The sequence below is a fragment of the Garra rufa genome, chromosome 18 (genome assembly GCF_049309525.1).
Source record: "Garra rufa chromosome 18, GarRuf1.0, whole genome shotgun sequence".
NCBI lineage: Eukaryota > Metazoa > Chordata > Actinopteri > Cypriniformes > Cyprinidae > Garra > Garra rufa.
This window is the reverse complement of record NC_133378.1, coordinates 37,922,536-37,928,535: the sequence shown is the minus strand read 5'-3', so window position 1 is coordinate 37,928,535 and position 6,000 is coordinate 37,922,536. Positions and strand designations below refer to the sequence as shown.

The 6,000-nt window shown below is 34.9% G+C and overlaps 1 protein-coding gene across 1 annotated transcript in view; it reads left to right on the top strand.

Moving 5' to 3' along the window:
* Positions 1-1,535: 1,535 nt before the first annotated feature.
* podn (podocan) overlaps positions 1,536-6,000 on the top strand; it is a 39,768-nt gene continuing 35,303 nt past the window's right edge. The window contains exon 1 of the mRNA XM_073822757.1: positions 1,536-1,679. The gene's annotated coding sequence lies outside the window, so the exon portion shown is untranslated. The remainder of the gene's footprint in view (positions 1,680-6,000) is intronic.

Genomic DNA, 6,000 nt, shown 5'->3' with positions numbered 1-6,000 from the left:
TTAATAAATCATATTTTATGACCATTTTTGGACATTTCTGTCCAGTTTGCACATAGGTGTAACTTCTTTTAGGGTTAAAGTTAAAGTAATTAAACATAGCTTTTCACTTTATCAGATGTTAACTGATGGACTGGAGTGGTGTGAATTACTTGTGGATTATTGCGATGTTTTTATCAGCTGTTTGGACTCTCTTTCTGACGGCACCCATTCGCTGCAGAGGATCCATTAGTGAGCAAGTGATCTAATGCTGCATTTCTCCAAATCTGATGAAGTAACAAGCTCATCTACATCTTGGATGGCCCGGGGGTGAGTAAAAAACTCTTTGATCTTATCTTTAGAGAGGTTATAAAATCTAATAACAGGTTATTTCTGAATAACCAATAGGTTTCACATCATATCCATGAATTATGGCCACTTTCTAGTCGATTTCAGGTTGTGTAAATGGGGGTGACTTTATCATTCACACAAGAATTTGATTGGACAAAAAGTCTGCATAGTGCAATGTTCATTTTGAAGTCTTTTTAGACACATTCTAGGTTTTAGATGACATATCTATATAATAATCCCACAAAACCTCAACTTTAATGTAGGGGTGCACCGATCCGATATTAGGATCGGATATCGGCGCCGATATTGAAAAAATAGCTGGATCGGGGATCTGAAAAATTAACAGATTTGATAAAAATAACGAGTTTTTTTCCTCTTATTTTTTTCTTCCTCCGTCGCAGCCAGTGACTGTAAATATAGGTCGCAGCGTCGCAGCAGATCCTACGTTATTCATTAGCAATACACTTTTGTTTCTAGTACATTTTATTGATTTAAATTTATTTTAAGAAGTTTGATTACATTCTATTTTCGATTTGAATGCACAATTGTTCTTTAAATAACAAATAAATAAGTATTCAATACATTACATCTGTTTTGTCTTAGCTAGGAAAGTAATGTTTAGTTAGGAAAGTTTGGTGCCTTTAGTTTCTTCTACATGGTGGAAGGAAGGTATAAGGTGGAAGGTATGCAGTTTATTATTAACTCAACAATGGTATCGGATCGGTATCGGGTATCGACAGATATACAAAGCCCAGGCATCGGTATTGGTATCGGTATAGGGACTGAAAAAGTCGGATCGGTGCATCCCTACTTGAATTTTCAGTAGGCAATGAATTAAAAAACAAAAAAGCATGCAGTTGGATTTACCAAGATCAACAGATGCATGCGCATGATAAGTGATGCAGTTCAAACCAAAGAAACAAATGAAAAGCACATGTTGACCTATTTGTTTCTTCTCACTTTCTTAATGTGAACGTCAAACTTATAATATTGTTTATAGAGTAAAGTGAGAAGTTTTCTCAACCAGCTTACAGTACAGTATGTGCAAAAGTCACTGTATGTTTCCCAGAATTAGCTCTAATCCACACCAGCTTCATATTTCAACTACAACCATGGAAAAGTTTGTTTTCGAGAGGAACAGAAGTAAGACGTTAATTTTTTGGCGACACTACTTTCCTCTTTCCTCTTCTGCCTTCTCTCCCTCTCTGGCTCTTGACACATCTGGAAGGTAATACGGCTGACCGTGTCTCTCCAGCGCTGCTGATCTTATGAAGTGTTTGGGCTGTTTTAGGAAGCTTTCACACACTGGACTTTGGCTTTAACTCGCTTGGATACTTTCAGAAAGAGCGGCGGTATGAATTTATACATTTATACTTGGCATACATCTTGTTTTCCTTACAGTTTTCCCAGAGCATGTCAACTGATTCCAGCTGTTTTTGATGTTAAACAGGTGTGTTTGAGGTTATCTGGACTCTGGATGTGTTTTTCATACTACCGTATATGTTTTAGTATCTGACCTGAGGATGATGTTCTTGTGTTACATAACAGTGAACTTTATGGAAAGCGTGAACAGATGATCTGTTTTCCTCTTAGAAGCAACATTTTCTGCGTTACTATGAGACTTTTATTGCTTGGCAAAGAAGTTAAGCGTTAAATATGTATAGTGTGGTCCAAAAGTTATTAAAAAGCTTCCTTTTTGCACATTATGTTTTCAGGATATCAATTTAAGTGAATTTGCGTATATCTTGATTCCATGCATGTTCAAAGGCTTTTATGGAACCATCGATAAGATTGCATCAAATCAAAATATTTCTTTGTTTTAGATTTATGTGATTTCTTTTGGACCTCACTGCATATTAACTGCCTGCCGTGACTGTGATGAGTCACTGAAATCGATATTTCATTGTGCTAACTATGATTTTGCCAAGTAGCACATGTTCTTGGATCAGCGTCCGTTTTGTTACGGGAATAACTTTCCTATTAGATTTTAAACTCAATGTTCACATCAAACTATTATAAGTTAATGGTCGTGGTTTTGAATACAATTGTAACTATGCTTGTTTAACTAGGATGTTGTAAACAGATGCTGGAACACGTCCTTCTTGGCAAAGTGACTGTCATGAGGGGTTTGGAGTAGTGCTGTTATTGTTTACTAAAGCTGAAACTGAAGCTGAAATTGAAGCTAAATAGGAATATACACTACCAGTCAAAAGTTTTTGAACAGTAAGATTTTTAATGTTTTTTAAAGACGCCTCTTTTGCTCACCAAGCCTGGATTTATTTGACCCAAAGTACAGCAAAAACAGTAAAACTGTGAAATATTTTTACTATTTAAAATTACTGTTTTGTATTTGAATATATTTCAAAATGCAATTTATTCCTGTGATCAAAGCTACATTTTCAGCATCATTACTTCAGTCTTCAGTGTCACGTGATCCTTCAAATGTCATTCTAATATGCCGATTTGCTGTTCAAGAAACATTTATTAATATATATATTTTTAAATTCTGATAAATACTGTATAGAAAGTACTGTATAAGTTTATTTTGATTTCAATTGATCAAAAGTGATGATAAAGACATTTATAATGATTCAAAAGATTTCTATTTCAGATGAATGCTTTTCTTCTAAAGAGTTTCTATTCATCAAAGAAACCTGAAAAAAACTACTCCGCAGTTTTCAACATAATAATTATTTATTTTTTTAAGCAGCAAATCAGAATATTTAAATGATTTCTGAAGGATCATGTGACACTGAAGACTGGAGTAATGATGCAAGAATTCAGTTTGAAATCACAGCAATAAATTACATTTTAAAATATATTAAAATAGAAAAGTGTTATTTTAAATAGTAAATTTTTTTCAAAATTGTACTGTTTTTGCTGTGCTTTGAATCAAATAAATGTAGGCTTGCTTCTTCTTAAGACTTCCTTAAAAAAATCTTACTGGTCAAAAACTTGTGAGTGGCAGTGTGTAAAAAGTATTGCAATTATACTATATTAAAAAAAAAATTTAAACATTTATTATTATTATCATTACAAATTACTATAACAGAAAAACTAAAAACTGAAAATATAAAAATAAAGCTAATTAGAAATGTTAATAAACACTGTATTAATATAGATTTTAAAAAAATGTCAAGACAAACTTTATGTTGGTTTGAAAGCCTGACCAAAAAGACAGACAGATAGATAGATAGATAGATAGACAGACAGATAGATAGATAGATAGATAGATAGATAGATAGATAGATAGATAGATAGATAGATAGACAGACAGACAGACAGACAGACAGACAGACAGACAGACAGACAGACAGACAGACAGATAGATAGATAGATAGATAGATAGATAGATAGATAGATACGTTAGTTTTGATTAGTTTAGATAGATTAGTTTAGATTTTTGAATGTTTGTCAATTTGAAATCATAGGAATAAATTACATTTTAAAATAAATATATTCAAATAGTGAACAGATATTTTAAAAAGTAAAAATATTACAGAATTTTACTGTTTTTGCTGTACTTTTGGATCAAATAAATGCAGGCTTGGACAGAAGAGACTTAACAAAAAAAAAAACAATAAAATCTTATATTATAGATATTAAAGATAGATTGGCATTTAAAAAACATTCCATTAATATCACTGTGATTTTATGTGTCATTTTTAGGAAAACTGTAAGTCTGATCAGTTTGCAAAGATAATAATACAAAAATAACACTGAAGCTGCTGTAAGAATATTATGTCCTCTCTGGTTATTAGACTGAGATTTTTCTAGAAAGTTTTTTCCCCCCAAGCATCCGCTTCAGTCCAACTCTTCCAGCTCTCGCAGCAATATGAACTGTGTTTATGTGAGACACCTGTTTGTGATTGTTGGAACTCGTTTCAGAATTTTCTTTCCAATTCCTTAGTAGGACTTTGTGAAACTGGGCTTCTGATGTGGAATGTTGAAGTTTGTATGAACACGTTGGAGAAGGCTGCTCTGGGATCAGGGGTTTGCTGGTGTTTACACATGGTGGATCAACCCAGAGCTGTGCCAAATAAACCACATTATCATTTGACAGTTATTGCTCCAGTACATGGCTATTTGGTAACGTGCAAAATAATAAGAATGAGACTGTTATGTGTCAACCAAACCTAAAACTTAATTTTTTATAAAAATAAAATAAAGGAATAGTTAACTCCAAAATGAAAACTTGCTGAAAATTTCCTCCCCAAAATGACCATCCAACTGTCACTTATTACATCACTTGCTCACCAATAGATGCTCTGTAGTGAATGGGTGCCGTCAGAATGAGCATCACAGTGATCCACAAGTAATCCACACCATTTCAGTCCATCAATTAACATATTGTGACATGAAAAGATATGTGTTTGTAAGAAACTAATCAAATATTAAGACATTTTAGCTTTAATCATTCACTTCTGATAGATCTTGGTGACCCAATACATCAAATACACTTAACAAAATCAGAGGGACTCAAATCATACTGGTTTCATGGAATAACTCAAATATTACGCTTATTAATATTTTAAATACTACACCGCGTTCCAAATTATTATGCAAATTGGATGTAAGTGTCATAAACACACAGTTTTTTGTTTTTCAATTAAACTCGTGGATGGTATTGTGTCTCATGGCTCTTTGGATCACTGGAATGAATCTCAGACACCTGTGATAAATAGTTTGCCAAATGAGCCCAATTAAAGGAAAAGTACTTAAGAAGGATGTTCCACATTATTAAGCAGGCCACAGGTTTCAAGCAATATGGGAAAGAAAAAGGTCTCTCTGCTGCCGAAAAGCGTCAAATAGTGCAATGCTTTGGACAAGGTATGAAAACATCATCATTGTACTGTGAAGAGATTTGAGGCTGATTCAGAGCACAGACAGGTTCGTGCAGGTAAAGGCAGAATGAGGAAGGTTTCTGCCAGACAAATTCATCAGATTAAGAGAGCAACTACTAAAATGCCATTACAAAGTAGCAAACAGGTTTTTGAAGCTGCTGGTGCCTCTGGAGTCCCGCGAACATCAAGGTGTAGGATCCTCCAGAGGCTTGCAGTTGTGCATAAACCTACTATTCTGCCACTCCTAACCAATGCTCACAAGCAGAAATGGTTGCAGTGGGCTCAGACATACATGAAGACTCATTTTCAAACAGTCTTGTTTACTGATGAGTGTTGTGCATCTTTGGATGGTCCAGATAGATGGAGTAGTGGATGGAACATGTCCCAACAAGGCTGCGACCACAACAAGGAGGTGGCGTTTTTGGCCGGAATCATAGGGAGAGAGCTGGTTGGCCCCTTTAGGATCCCTAAAGGTATTAAAATGACCTCGGCAAAGTATGTCGAGTTTTTGACCGACCACTTTCTTTCATGGTACAAAAAGAAGAACTGTGCCTTCCGTAGCAAAATCATCTTCATGCATGACAATGCACCATCTCATGCTGCAAATAATACCTCTGTGTCATTGGCTGCTATCTGCATAAAAGATGAGAAACTCATGGTGTGGCCACCATCCTCCCCTGACCTCAACCAGATTGAGAACCTTTGGAGCATCCTCAAGCAAAAGATCTATGAGGGTGGGAGGCAGTTCACATCAAAACAGCAGCTCTGGGAGGCTATTCTGGCATCCTGCAAACAAATTCAATCAGAAACTCTCCAAAAAATCACAAGT